General features: G+C 44.8%; 1 protein-coding gene across 1 annotated transcript in view; it reads right to left on the bottom strand.

Moving 5' to 3' along the window:
• KCNN3 (potassium calcium-activated channel subfamily N member 3) overlaps positions 1–15,954 on the bottom strand; it is a 69,574-nt gene that overhangs the window by 4,197 nt on the left and 49,423 nt on the right. The gene's annotated exons all lie outside the window — the stretch shown is intronic.

The raw sequence follows: 15,954 nt of genomic DNA, 5'->3' as shown, positions 1-15,954 counted from the left end.
TTGAGGTGCTTTGGCAGAGCTGTGTATCTGGGATCCCGCTACTGAGTTGGTGGTGCTAAGAGCTGTAACAGAGTTGGGAATTTGAAGCTTATATGATGTCTGAAAACTATATTTGACTCTCTTGGTAGTGCTTTCATTCTCATTTGTTTTAATTTTCTTTAAATTTTATTATCAGAAAATATTTTTTTCCATGGAAAGGTTGGTGGATGCACGGTATGTCCCCCTGGAAAACCTGGTGGAGTCTAAAACAGTACTGGACTTCAAGAAGGCATGGAATAAGCAAGGACAAGGCTTATTTGCGTGAAAAGTGAAAAGAGAGAATAATGAATTAGTAATTTGGTCTGTCTGGCAGACTGCAAGTGCAGTGATAGAACTAGAATTCCTAGTGGAAACATAGGTGCTCGTATAGCTGGAGTTTGGCAGGCTGCAAGTGCAATAATAATTAGAATTCCTAGTGGAAACATAGGTGCTCGTATAGCTGGAGTTTGGCAGGCTGCAAGTGCAATAATAATTAGAATTCCTAGTGGAAACATAGGTGCTCGTATAGCTGGAGTTTGGCAGGCTGCAAGTGCAGTGATAGAACTAGAATTCCTAGTGGAAACATAGGTGCTCGTATAGCTGGAGTTTGGCAGGCTGCAAGTGTAATAATAACTAGAATTCCTAGTGGAAACATAGGTGCTCGTATAGCTGGAGTTTGGCAGGCTGCAACTGTAATAATAACTAGAAACTCAGGTACTCAGATAAAGGTAAATTTTAAAAGGAGCGCGCATGTGCTCATAAACGCACGTTTTGAACACACAAGCAAAAGTATGCTCAATTTTTTATCGTGCGTGCAAGTACTTGCATATCATTTAAAATATCCCTACCGTGCATATGTGTAGAGCCTTTACATGCATACTCACAAGTGAGTGAGTGAGAGAGAGACTCTTATAGAGAGATAATCTGACACTCTATATATCTCCACCCCCCCCCCCCCAAAAAAAACCCTGACTTGAAAGTGCCCCTCTTACAGTGGGAGATATACAGAGTGTCAGATTCTCTCTCTCTCTCTCTCTGCCCCAAAATAACAAGACTTGCACCTCATCAGCACCAGTAGTAAAGTTATGTAGGTAACATGACGCGTGTTGCCATGGTCAGCCTTGAAGTCTGGGACGCCCATGCCCTATCCTTTTTCTGCCTCCTTATTCTAGATGCATGCACAGGTATGTACGCACGTACTTCCCGGCTTCTTATAATTTGAATTGCTAGCGTGCGGCCCACATACGCATGTTCGGGGGTGTTTTTATGCGAGCAATGCTTTTAAAGTCTACCTGATTGCTGGATCTGCCTTGCAGGCTGCAAGTAATTAATAATTAGACGTCCAGGTGGAAATACAGGCACTCACATTGCTGGGTTTGACAGGCAGGCTGCAAGTACAACTTTCTGCATACAGTACAGCAATACAACTTCTCTCTGCTTACACTACAGCGGTACAACTCTACATATAGTACAGCGGTACAACTTCTCTCTGCTTACTCTACAGTGGTACAACTTCTCTATATACAGTGCAGAAGTACAACTTCTATCTGCTTACAATACAGCAGTACGTCTCTCTGCTTACACTACAGTGGTACAGCTTCTCTATATACAGTACAGCAGTACAACTTCTATCTGCTTACAATACAGCGGTACAACTCTACATATAGTACAGTGATACAACTCTGCATACAGTACAGCAGTACAACTTCTCTCTGCTTACACTATAGTGGTACAACTTCTCTCTGCTTACTCTACAGTGGTACAACTTCTCTATATACAGTACAGAAGTACAACTTCTCTCTGCTTACACTATAGTGGTACAACTTCTCTCTGCTTACTCTACAGTGGTACAACTTCTCTATATACAGTACAGAAGTACTTCTCTCTGCTTACAATACAGCAGTACAACTTCTCTCTGCTTACTCTACAGTGGTACAGCTTCTCTATATATAGTACAGAAGTACAACTTCTCTCTGCTTACACTACAGTGGTACAGCGTCTCTATATACAGTACAGAAGTACAACCTCTCTGCTTACTCTACAGTGGTACAGCTCTATATACAGTACAGAAGTACAATTTCTCTCTGCTTACACTACAGCGGTACAACTCTACATATAGTACAGCAGTACAACTTCTCTCTGCTTACAATACAGTGGTACAACTTCTCTATATACAGTACAGAAGTACAACTTCTCTCTGCTTACAATACAGCAGTACAACTTCTCTCTGCTTACTCTACAGTGGTACAGCTTCTCTATATATAGTACAGAAGTACAACTTCTCTCTGCTTACTCTACAGTGGTACAACTTCTCTATATACAGTACAGAAGTACAATTTCTCTCTGCTTACACTACAGTGGTACAGCTTCTCTATATACAGTACAGAAGTACAACCTCTCTGCTTACTCTACAGTGGTACAGCTCTATATACAGTACAGAAGTACAATTTCTCTCTGCTTACACTACAGCGGTACAACTCTACATATAGTACAGCGGTACAACTTCTCTCTGCTTACAATACAGTGGTACAACTTCTCTATATACAGTACAGAAGTACAACTTCTCTCTGCATACAATACAGTGGAACAGCTTCTCTCTGCTTACACTACAGTGGTTCAACTTCTCTCTGCATACAATACAGCGGTACAACTTCTTTATGCATACACTACAGCAGTACAACTTCTCTCTGCTTACATTGTAGTAGTACAACTTGTCTCTGCATACAATACAGCGGTACAACTTCTTTATGCATACACTACAGCAGTACAACTTCTCTCTGCTTACATTGTAGTAGTACAACTTCTCTCTGCATATAATACAGCGGTACAACTTCTTTATGCATACGCTACAGCAGTACAACTTTTCTCTGCTTACACTACAGTGGTACAACGTCTCTCTGCATACAATACAGTGGTACTGCTTCTCTCTGCTTACATTATAGTAGTACAACTTCTCTCTGCATACACTACAGTGGTATAGCTTCTCTCTGATTACACTACAGTGGTACAGTTTCTCTCTGCATATACTACAATGGTACAACTTCTACTTTGATTTGTTTTATGTGGCAACTGAGGAGCAAGATTTTCCAGCTGAACATTTTTCTTTTTTAAGTGCAGAAAATAGGCCAGCATGAACAATTGTTGAAAAGGTGGAAAAGAATCAGGGGTCTGAAGGTTGCTTTGTTCCCATGTCCTGGCTTGGCAAAAAGCAATGGCTCTTTGTGCAGCACAAGGCTTAGATACAAATGCCACAGTCACTGCAGGCTGAGAACCTTTGAAAGTGGATTGTAATTTATTAAACCGGCCTTACAATGATGCAATTCACCAAAAATATACAGCGTATTCTTCTGCTTTCCTTGAACACCAGTTGTGAGCTGAACAGCGTCTTGAACAGCTTCTGCTCTGTGCAATTTCCCCCATCAGCTGCAACGTGACTAGGAAAATCTTTTTATTCTTCATGTAATTAGAAACACTGTCCACGATTCACCTTCTGTCTAGCTGTAGAGGGAGATAATACACTACCAGTACTATTAATAATTTCTGATTATTATGCAGTACTGGATAAATGCACATAAGTGTTACAGAAATGAGAAGCGAGACCACTTTAAAGAAAGCAGCAATAATTAAGCCCCTGCCTCTAGAAAGAGCATACAAAACACTAGCAGTGGATGTGGGGTGGGGAGAATACTAAGTAAACCCATTGCTCTAGCCCTCTCATTGATAAATGCTTTAATTGTATATTTGTGTACCGTTCATTTTTAAGAAAGTTATGATGGAATTAGAGAGGAACAGTACATATATATGAATTGGTGGACTATAAGAGTTATAGTGCTAAAGGGGCGTTCTGAGGAGCTCTTGTCTATTGTATTTAATCTGTAATTAATTTAGGGTGGGCTCATAAGATGAGTTTTGTAGTGGGATGTGAATGGAACCGACGTATGAGCTGGTGCGAGAGCTGCTAAAGCCTGAAGCTGCAAGCAAACCCCACGCTTGCTATAGGAAATGCACCTGTAATGATAAAAGCAGCAGCCAGAGCCGCAAGAAATACTGTTTATTACATACCCCCGTACAGAGGATTAATACTGTCCCCATACAGACCGTCATCTGTTTATTACACTCCCCCGTACAGAGGATTAATACTGTCCCCATAAAGACCACCATCTGTTTATTACACTCCCTCGTACAGAGGATTAATACTGTCCCCCATACAGACCACCATCTGTTTATTACATACCCCCGTACAGAGGATTAATACTGTCCCCATACAGACCATCATCTGTTTATTACACTCCCCCGTACAGAGGATTAATACTGTCCCCATAAAGACCACCATCTGTTTATTACACTCCCCCGTACAGAGGATTAATACTGTCCCCCATACAGACCACCATCTGTTTATTACACTCCCCCATACAGAAGATTAATACTGTCCCCCATACAGACCACCATCTGTTTATTACACTCCCCCGTACAGAGGATTAATACTGTCCCCCATACAGACCGCCATCTGTTTATTACACTCCCCCGTACAGAGGATTAATACTGTCCCTCATACAGACCACCATCTGTTTATTACACTCCCCCGTACAGAGGATTAATACTGTCCCCCATACAGACCACCATCTGTTTATTACACTCCCCCGTACAGAGGATTAATACTGTCCCCCATAAGACCACCATCTACAGAAGCTGACGACCAGGAAGTTGGAGCAAACAGACAAGTCTGGGTTATTTGTTTCTTCACCAGCGAGCTCCCTAGCTGAGTTCCAAGAAGACAAGAACATAAAAGGATCAGTTAGAAGAGAGATCCTGGAATTTCTCCAAAGAGGCTTTCTTCAGGAAAACAGTGGCAGAATACACAAGGGAGGGTGCAATCCTGTATCCGGTGCTTACAAGTGAATGCTGATGTCCAGCTAGGCAATCGTCTGAAGTTCAGTGATTGTAAAACTGTATGGATATAATGAAAGAGCCCAAGCAGAAAAGGGTCATAAAAGGGCCAAGTCCTGGATTTCAGGAATACCAACTTTGTTATATGGGGGAATAGCTTAGCGTGCGGCTGGAAGGGCAGAAATGTCCTTGTGAAGTAGAGGAATGGGTTGAAGTAAAAGGAGCTATAGTAAGGACAACAAATCTTCATTTAAGGAAGTAAATAAAAGTAAGAGAAAAAAAAGAGACTGGTACAGCTTTCCAAAGAAGTGGTTGAAAAACTAAAGGCAAAAAGATTAGCATTCAAAAAGCATTAGGATCTCAGGAAAAAAAAAGGGAGCACAGAGGAGAATGTTTGGTAAAGCCTAAAAAAAATCAAGAAGGGTATTCAAGATGGTAAACCAGTCATGTCAAATAAAGACCCAAATGATCCATCCAGCCCTCCATCCAGCAAGCTGATAAGGGTTGTGATTGCCACTCTGCACAGGCACAAACGCTAAAGCAATCACAGGCTTGCCCGTTTCTTTATTTCACTCCTCTGTGTGTACCTCATGGTGATGGCAGGAGTGGAAAGAAGAAGGTAGTAAAGCAAGGTGACACGACTTTTTTCAGGTATGACAGCGAAAGGAGAGATTGCAAGACAGAGCAGAGAAGGAAGAATCTGGTGACGGGGACAAGGCAAAAGCATTGTATAGAAGTACATTTGTCTGGTACTCACCGAAGAAGGGATTGGAGAACGACTGCAGGTTGTTGGCAGGAGTACATGCGGTAGTGGTGTAGAGCCAGCCCATTCACAGCAAAAAAGGCTCACGTGGAACTAAAAGCTAAACGCAGACCAAGCCATGGAGCCGGCTAGGATCCGAAGCTATTAAGGGAGCTCAGACGTTCCGCAGAGTCAGCTGACGGATCTGTTTCATAGATCTTTGGAGACAGGACTGCCAGGAGACGCTGTCCTTTAGAAAAGTGGTAACAGAGAAGAGGTTGTGACTACAGGCTGATTAGTCTGACTTTGGTGGTGGCAAAATTAATGGAAACTCTAGCGAAGGAACGGATTGTGCAGTATTTAGAATCCAACAGGCTGGCCATGATTTAATGGGGAGGGTCAGGATGGGTTTTGCAAAGGGAAATCTTGACTTGCCAGTGTACTAGATTGGGACCTGTGCTATTTAGCATATCCATAAATGATACGGAGAAAGGACTGAGCGAGGTGACCACATTTGCCGAAGACATAAAATTGTTTTGAGTTGTTAAAATGGCAGCGGATTGTGAAGAACTGCTGAAGGACCTTGTGAGACTAATGACTGAGCTTCTAAATGGCAGATGCAATTTAATACGGAGAAGTGCAAAGTGATGCACGTAGGGAAAAATAATCCCAACTACAGGTACACAGCACTGGGTTCTGTGTTAGGAGTCACCACCCAGGAAAAGGACCTCGGAGTCCTTGTGGAACATCTTCGTCTTAGTATGCGGCGGTGGTCAAAACAGCAAATAGGAATTATTTGGCAAGGACTGGAGAAGAAAACTGAGAAGGTCATAATGCCTTGAGCGTTGTGTGCAGTTCTGGCCACCCCGTCTCAAAAAAGTCATAAGGGACACGGAAAAGGTACAGAGAAAGGTGCCAAAAATGATAAAAGGGATGAAAAAGCTCCCTTATGGAGAAAGGCTAAACAGATTCGGGTTCTTTTGCTTGGAAAAGAGACAACAGAGGGATATGAAATGTATAAAATCCTGAGTGGGGTGGAAGGGGTAAACAGGGAACAGTTATTCACCCTGTCAAACACCAGGACTGGGGAGCTCTCCATAAAACTAGCAACCCGGCAGATTCAAAACAAGTCGTAGGAAGTATTTTTTCACTCCTCGCACAATCAAGCTATGGAATCCGTTGCCGGAGGATGCAGTGAAGGCAACTAACATAGTGAGACTCAAAAGAGGATTGAACAAGTTCCTGGAGGAAAAGTCCATAACCAGTTACTGGCCAGGCAGAGGTGGGAAAGCCAGCGCTTATCCCTGGGAGTGAAATACAGGACGTAGATGAACCATTGGGGATCTGCCGGGTCCTTGTGAACCTGGACTGGCCACAGTCAGAGGGAGAATCCTGGCAGCGGCCTAGCAACGGGTCTCCGGTGCCTTCCCCGTCCCCCTCCCCCCTCCTACCACCACCACTGCCACCCTTTGTAGAAATGCTTACGATCACAGAAACAGCGGACATTTCAAATGATCCCCTCTTCTCAGCTTCTACCTAAGTGCAGCCGAAAAAAACCGAGGCCTCCAGGTGCCCCCTATAGCCCACCCCAAGCTACGCCACTGAATGCCGGGCTCCATGGACACTGATCTGACCCAGCACGGCACTTCTTATGCGCAAATGAGTCTTTACCAACACACAGGAAAAAAAAACGTGTGGTAGGCACTGTTTCCCAGCGGCTCAGTAAAGGCAAAAAATGTAAGATTTTCCTCACACCAGTGTTACAATTTTTCACTGAGACTGTGGCCTGAAATCCCCACAGGCTTAACTGTCCTAATGTGACAGGGCCAATTACCGTGGGAGACCTTCTCTCTCCCAAACCCTGGCAAAATAAAAAAAAAAAAAGTGTTCCCTCTTTCTATCCACCCCCCCCCCCCTTAGCAGGAACTCTCCACCCTCCCCCAAGAAGCTTCCATCACCAGTACTCAGCCAGCATCCTCTTTCCTGAAGCCACCATGCCGGAAACAGTCTGAAAGGGACAGGGAGCTGCAGAGATAGGAGGGGCCTCAGGACCTCCTGCCTACACCGTGGCCGCCAGCGAACGGCGCCGCCTTCACTTTGAGCATGAGAAAAACCGCAAGTGTGCCCACCCCCCCCCCCCAGCCACCCGGCACCCATGGCTGCGTTTACTAAACTATCAACCCCTACTCAAATACCCCCGCAGCACCCCCAGTCCTGGCAGACCTCGGGAGCAGAAGCTTGCCGGGGAGTCAAACCCAGCTCCTCTTCATTGCCACGGAGCCAGCCGCCCGCCCCCACTGCCCCCTACGTCGTAAGGCTCGTCTGCACCCCGGGGTTCGGTAGAGGCCTCTCCCGAGAGCGGGATACTGGACCTGCTGAAAATGCGCAGCCTTCCAGGAAAAAAAAAAAAAAAAAAGCTTCTTTATTCAGAGAGGCACACGGGCTAAGATGAAATGCATTTTGTTTCTTTTCTTGCAAGAGTAGCCGGTATTGGTTTTATCTGATGGAGCGGCTGCAATTGTAGACTGCGGATGAGAATCTCTTACCATAAGTTGCCCTGTGGTAGCATTGAATATGTATGTTTTGTTTTACGCGGGACACTGTGCCATATTCTGCATGGTTTTTGTTGTACACTGCATAGCATCTTAGATAACGCAGCTTACAAATGCTTTCAAATGAATGAGTGTTTAGTGCCCTGTGCCTCTTTCTCTCCGATTTGCCAACTGGGCAGTAAGATAGAGCAGATCGTCCACCATATAATAGAAGCCCCCCCTGAAAGATGTGTTCCATGGCGCTGCATCATCCACACCTTCGTAGATCTTGCCCCGCTCCCTTACACAATCCCTGTACGTTTTGCAGGAATAATCTTTCTGTTTCCGCCACGCTGGATATAGTCAGTTTGAGGCTCGGCCAATTGAGCCGCATTATCTGATTGCAGCTGGGCTCCCCCGGGAGCGAAAATAAGCAAGTCTGGACTGAGCCAGGCAGCAAATTCATCTTACATTTATACTCCGTCTAATGAAAAGAACACGCATGAAAGAAAGCAAGTCAGAAGGCCAACCGTCTGAGAAGGGCAGCCACCAAATGTCCCTCACCCGGCCCGGGCTCGAGGTCCGGGCTTTCATGCACGGTGGAGATGCTCGTCAGCTAGACGCAGTCCCCTAACCAGCCCACAGCACTGCCATCACAGTCCGGGCTTGCAAAGCTTAAAATCAGACCCGGAAACGGTTTCTAATCAAGAGATGCACTTTTACATGTGGGCCGAGTCCACCTTTTTGTGTACAACAATCCCACAGGCATTAGAAAATGTCTTTCCCGCTGTGATCTGAATAGGGCAGGGGAAGCTTCTGTGAGCGGTTAATGAAAGCCGTTAAGCTGCAGGCAGAGGAGGCCTCTGGGGCCTGCGGAAGCCATCGCCATCCCTAACCGACTCCGGCTTCGCTGTCATGTGGTTTTTTGTTTTTTTTTTTCCCAAAACTCAGATTTCACCAACGAGTTCTAGCATCGCATCCCTTCCTTCTTCCTCCGGAAAGGCAGAGATCAGTTGGGGGGGGGGGGGGGGTGTCCCTAGGACGGAGAAGATAACTAAAGTCCGAAAACAAACTGGGGTCAGCGCAGGCAGTAGATTAATGGAATCAGAGACAGGCCAAGGTCCTGGCAGGCAGATAGCAAGAGTGGTCAGGTCCAGGCGAGTGGTCAGGTCTGGGCAGCAGGCAAGGGTGGTTAGATCCAAGCAAGAGGTCAAGATCTGGAGAATCAGGGCATGGGTGGACGAAGACACCGGACAAGACGGATAAAATAAGGCGAGGCCGGACAAGGTGGGCTGGACGAGGAAAGACTAAAGAATACAAGGCTGGACGAGGCAAGGCTGGAAGACGAGGCTGGACAAGAAACAGGAACATAGGAATCAGGAACGCTAGGCAACACGCACTGCAAGGCAGGAGACCCGCCGCTGAGGCGAGGTAATGCTGTGAGGTCCTTGCCTAAATGGGCCGGTCAGCCTGACGTCGTCGGAGGGCGCCGCTCAGCATTTCCCGCCGCAGGGCCTATGTAATGCATGTCTAAGGAGATTCTGGGGCAGGAGCAGCATGGCGGTGAGTGGGGCCGAGCCCAGCAACGTTGAGGAGATGGCGGCATCCCAGCTGCTGCAGGAGCCTGCCGACGGCGTCATCGGGGTGAGTACAGTGGCTCACAGGGCTATCCCACGAGCCATGTTCCTAACACATTGAAATATCCCCAGTTAACTGGCAACCAAAATAATTTTTTTTTTTTTTAAATCCTACTGGATGGGTCAGTGGAGGGATGTATTTAAACACCAGATAGCTGGACAAATTCTTTTGAATATCGGCCTCTCGGAGCCCGATATTCAGCAGGCGCTGTGACAACTTGTCCAGGATATTTAGCGTAGTGCTGCCAATTAAGCGTTCTATTAAATATACCCAGATAAAGTCCGAGTTATCTGGCTACGCTTCTCCGGCTGACTTTAGGACTGTTCCCCGGAATGACTAAAGTTAGTTGGATGAGTTAGCCAGCTCCACAATCACCCCCAGAACACTTCCAAGTTATCCGGATAAGCTTTATCTGGCTGCTTAGCTGGATAACTTGCAGGCGTTCAGACTGGCTGAAAATTTAAAATCTCAGGGTTTGTCCAGCTAAGTCCCAACTTATCCGGACAAGCACCTTTGAATCCGGAGCTCATACAAAGGGGCTGAAACTTGTCGGCAGTGGCTCCAAATTGTCAAGGTTTTAACCTATTAATTCGAGAGCTTATCTGTTATACTGTGAATGGTGTACTAATTAGTATACATTCATTTGATGTATATTATTCGGTATATCGTTTTTTTGTTTTAATGTTATGTTATACAATTTATCTAATGTTAATTAATATAAACCGGTATGATGGTCCCCACCAAATACCGGTATAGAAAAGATTTTAAATAAATAAATAATATTAAACACATGCATTGTACACTGAGAAGTATGCCTGAACAGAAAACCAACATGGAGAAGGAAATCCCCAGAAGCCTCTGCGTGTCTTTGGCCTGCCTGGGCTGAATGGACTCTGAGTGACTTACAGAATGTCCCTGGATATCTGTAGAGGCAGGCAAGCTGGCACCAGACAGGTGATGCCTATTCATAGGGTCACAAAGAAGAAACCACAGGGGAGTTTCAGGCACCATTCTCAGGAGTTTGTAATCAACAAAGCTACAAACATGTTGATTGTCTTGTCCAGTAAGAGTTTAACAGAACAAAGAGAGCCATGGGAAATGGGCTACAGATCCTGGGAAGCCAATCAGGGTAGTTAGCGATGATTTTATCATGCAGTTGACATCACAACTTATGTAAATGATCCTTTGGGCAGTCATGCAAATCTCTAGAACTTTCTATCCTTTTCCTGTATTTGATTGTTATCTATAAAACAAGGGTCACTTCCTGTATCCAGAGAGATGCTGGTCAGTTTGTAAGACTAAGGGCACTCAGTACCCAGCATCTCCCGAGAACACTTATATTGATTAATAAAAATACATTATACTTTTTACTAAGTCTAAGTGTTCTTGTGTCCCTGGCCATAAGCATAGAGTAAGCATTACAACACAGGGAGGACAATCTTGTGGGAAAATCATGATTTAGGTACATAAATTGAATGCCTAAGACTTGCTCCCCCTCAATACCCGTAAATGTGCATTGCATGTACTTGTAGTTCCATTCAGGGGAGCTGTGTCAGTGGGATTGGACAGTAATGCATGGGGGTTGTATTTTCGAGTCGATGTGCCTTCCACTTGCACAAACGTGCAGGTGCAAACGGTCTGTGGGGGCCTCTGTCCCAGTGGCAGACTCCATGTGGAAGAAGGCGTGTTCTTTCTCTCTGAAAAATCGGTGCCAAAATGTTGGTGGACTCTGATGCAAAATGGCGAGTCTGATAATTCCCCCCCCCCCCCCCCCATTTATACATTGCTTTAATTCTTTAAGGGAGTCGCACAATTCAATTACTACATTCAAAATATATTTCTGTTTCTTCCCTTGTTGTGGGAGGTTCTTTCCCCCTCTCTCCTTCCATCTTCTCCCGACTCTTTCCAGGGTCTTCTTTCCATTTAATTTTCTCATCCTTTCTCCATCTCCAGCTTCATCTCTGTCTGCCACTCGTCTCACTCCCCTCCAATCACCTCTCTCTCCCCCCCTTCATCACTAGCCCTTTACTTTCCCCCTGCAGTCCGTGCCTCTCCCTGCCTTTGATCTCCATCGCTAACCCTTCCAACTCCCTTAGCCAGTTGTGTGGCCTCCTGCATTGAAAGGAGGAGGATGTTAACTGCGGTGGGAGATCCTCCTTCCTCCGTGTATGACACTTCTGCCACAGTTCTCAAGCTTCTCACCAACCTGCTTCGTTGCTGATAATTGCACCGTTACTGAAAAGCTCAAACAGAAAACAATGATTAAATCTATCTATAGGTTGAGAAAAAAAATGTATAGTCTCGTATAGGTTTTCCCTTGGTCTTTACTGTCACCATACCAACTAAACCGTGAGGTCCCCTTTTTTGCAGCTAATTACTACATTTGCAGGCTTCATGTAAGAAAAGCAAATTCTAAACAGGACGTCCCTGAAAGAAGTGAGTCAGCTCAGAAAGAGAAACAATTGTAATATGAAGCAGAGAAACACCAGAGGCTGAATGTTACGCTCGCCGCCCGCAGCAGCCCCGCGGGTGCGGCCCTCTCACCTCTCTACACAAGCTTTGGGCTCCAGCTTCTCAGTGCTGGCGGTGGTGGGCCGCCAGTCCCGACCTCAGGCTTCCGCCAGTCCCCACCTCGGGCTTCCGCCAGCCCCTCTGGCCCTGCTCCACTTCCCAGGACCTCCAGCCAGGATGCCTCCATCCATCGGGCCTCTCCATGGAGTTCGCAGAGAGACGTCGCCGGTGGCACCACACCCCTTTCTAGGTGCGCGCGTGTTCGCACCAGTGAAACCTTTAAAGGGCCCGCGGCGGGAACCTGGCCATGGACCCAGATGCTGACATCAGTTCTCTCAGCGCTTAAATGCTCGGGCCTCACACTGAAGTGTTGCCTTTGAAACAGGTCTTTTGGTATCCTGTTCCAGGTTTCCTCATACTCGTTGCTTCTCTCTAAGCCTTGCTTCATGTTCCTGTCTCTCCAAGTTCCTGGTTCCTGTTCCGTGTTCATCTCGTCTGTGTGCTGATTGGCTTCCTGGTTCTGACCTTGCCTGCCTTCTCTAAGCCTGACTGACCACTGCTATGTCTGATCACACCTGCCTTCTCCAAGCCTGACTGACCACTGCTATGTCTGATCACCCCTGCCTTCTCCGTGCCTTGACCATTGCTACAAATGACTTCGCCTCAGACTTTCTTGAGTCCAGAGTTCCACGTTGCTTGTTACACCTTTCAAGTGCCGCCAGCTTCCATTCAAGCTTGACAGCAACGCCTCTATCCCTATCCTCTTGACACGAACTATTAAGGCTTCGGCCTCCCTTTGCTCAGGCACCTTCAGTTCCTTCTTGTTCCTTGGTGCTTGAGTTCCTGTTCCATATCCCGTCCAGGATAGGACCATGCCATCTGCTGGCTGCTGTCTCTGGGCTGAACCATCTACTACCTGTACTTAACCTTGAGGCCCGCCTAAGTCCTGCCGGCCCCAGCACCTAAAGGCTCAACCCGAGGGGAATGTGGGCTGGTATAGGTGAAGCTCCAGTGGCCTCCAGCTTCAACCTACTCCGCCTGCTGATGGTGGGGACCCGTAGGCCCTTGCTTACAGGTTGCGTCAACCCCACCTCAGCCCAAGGATCCACCTCCTACACAACACTGAACCTTAGTACCTGACATTAATCTCCTATACACACTACCAGTTCCTGGAGAACTCTGCTAGAAATGAGATGGCACCTGCAATTCATCTTATCGGAATGTATCTATTTAAGATACAAGGACATGGCATAGATGTCACCTGGACTCAGGAAGGAATTCTTTTCACTGTGTTGCTGAACTGGCTACAGATCCACAGTTGCGCTATCCTGTTTGCTGCCTTCTTCATCACCAGATAGATGGAAGTATTAGGAATCTGAAGAAGCCGAATTCAGTGGTCTTCTTTCAGCTTACCCATCTACCTAGTCATGTCTATGCCAACGGTATTTCTTTGAGCCCTGAGATTAGGGAATATTTGCTATTTAGAAATAATTTAGGTAAGTCAGAAAGATGTACTGTATATGGAGGAAAAAGTCAATTCAAATGATCTTTCATGCACACACTGGCTACATATTTGGGTCCTTTAAAAGCTTAGTTATACCTCCACAATCTGTAACGCTGAGGCTGATTTAGATACCTGAGTGATGTTCCTTCTTCTTAGGCTTTGAACATAAGAACATAAGATTTGCCATACCCAAACATTCTAGCAGTTATAACACGCTCCCACGGTTACCTTAGCTTTTTCTTATCTTCCCGTACATTGTAACATTGCTTTTTTTTTACCTCAAGTCTTAGAAGAGTAGTATTTATAAAAAAAAGTTTCAATATAAAGCAAAAATATATAAAGGATTTCACTGTGGAAGAGCAGGTAAAATAATTTTTTAATTGAGCTACATTGGGGATTACACCCCTGCAGCAAGTTCTAGGACCTGAAGGCAAGATTTTAACTTTCCAACACTTCAAAGAACAAAATGCCTTAACTGATAAAGAGTTCTTTGCATATTTACAGTTGAGATGCTATATTGGTCATTTACGGCGAAGGTATTTTGATTCTATATTTTATCACCATATAGAAAATGATTTTCTGGTGGAAGAGGCACAGAGTCAATCTCAAAACCTTACAGGGTTTTGAAAAAAGCAAAGCTATCCGATTTGTGCACAGATCTAGCAGCATCCTGGAATAAGGAAACCCCATCCCCTCTGACAGCGGACATTTTATCGGGCTGTTGTAAGAGACTCAGAGGTCTAATAGGGAATGCTCATCAAATGTCTTAAACATTTTTACGCAGAGCAAACATCACAGCTGTTACAGCACATCGCGCACACCTGATAGATGGCAGATTTAGGTTAAAAGTGTACGACATCTCCAGGTTCCTTAATGCATGTGTTTTGGAGTTGTTCACAGACCCAACTTGTTTTGTGCAAGGTGGCTGGCTTTCTTGGACATGTTTTGGGCCAGGCAATCCTGGGTAACATCAGTGTAGTACTATTTGATGATTCTTATTTGAGGTTTGTTGATAAAGGAGGGTAAGATATTTGTAAGGAAACATCTATTCTCTCTGTCTGGAAGGAATCCTCTGGTCCTTCCTTTTGGCATTGGCATAATCAATTTGATGCAGATGGAACATTTATCTAGTCGTTCTACCTTTGTACAACAGAGAACTTTTTTGATTTTCTGGCACAAATATATCCAGAGATTATCTCCTCTTGCTAAAAGCTGGATCCTTAATTTTTGAATGATTGGCTAGGGAAGAGAAGTAACAAATGCTTGGTGTAGTCTATGACTTGATGGGGTGGGGAAGGGTAGGGTTCTGGAATTAATTTTGTAATGGGGATTATAAGGAACAAATTTTCTCTATGATGGTTTGAGAAATGGGGGTTGAGCTTATTTGGGTACTTTGGAAGGGGAGGAAGTTAACAATATAAAAGAATAAAATGGAAAACGGTTGAGGTAACAATACCTTGTAGATGTAGATTTATTCTTGCTCTTTGTACTGACAGATTTGATATGTATTTTCTTGAAGATTTGTACTATTTTGTTTTGCAATAAAAAAGTTCCAATATAAAATATTTATAGGCCACCTACAACACAACTCTAGGCGACATACAAATAATACACCCATAATTAACCGAAAATCAGACTAAAAACAATACAAAAATCTAAACAATAAAATTAACAGCAACACAAAAACAAAAACATATAATCTGAGCCTAGTCCTAGAAGTTATGTTATCATCTCTCAGCAGTTGGAACAGAAAAGTTTTAAGCAATTTCTTAAATGTCTCTGTATAGGTAGTTAGTTGTAAAGTCTCCACCAACAAATTCCAAAAAAATAGGGCTAGCCACAAAGAAGTAGCATGTTCCAAAGTGAATTTTACACAGAAATTGGTGTCTGAAAATTGACCTTTAGTATGGCTAAAAGTGTTCCACAGCATGTGTACTTTTAGTCTTTTTTGGGGGAGGTGTCCCGGGTTGTGTTTTGGGTAGAATCAGAAAATAACGTGTAGATTGCATGTAGCACTATGTGTTATTTTCCATGAAAAAAATGAGACCTCACTTGGAATACCGTATACAATTCTGGAGACCGCACCTTCAAAAGGATATAAACAGGATGGAGTCAGTCCAGAG

Source organism: Rhinatrema bivittatum, chromosome 16 (genome assembly GCF_901001135.1).
Source record: "Rhinatrema bivittatum chromosome 16, aRhiBiv1.1, whole genome shotgun sequence".
Lineage (NCBI taxonomy): Eukaryota > Metazoa > Chordata > Amphibia > Gymnophiona > Rhinatrematidae > Rhinatrema > Rhinatrema bivittatum.
Note: the sequence above shows the minus strand (reverse complement) of the source record. Positions and strands in the feature narration are given on the sequence as shown.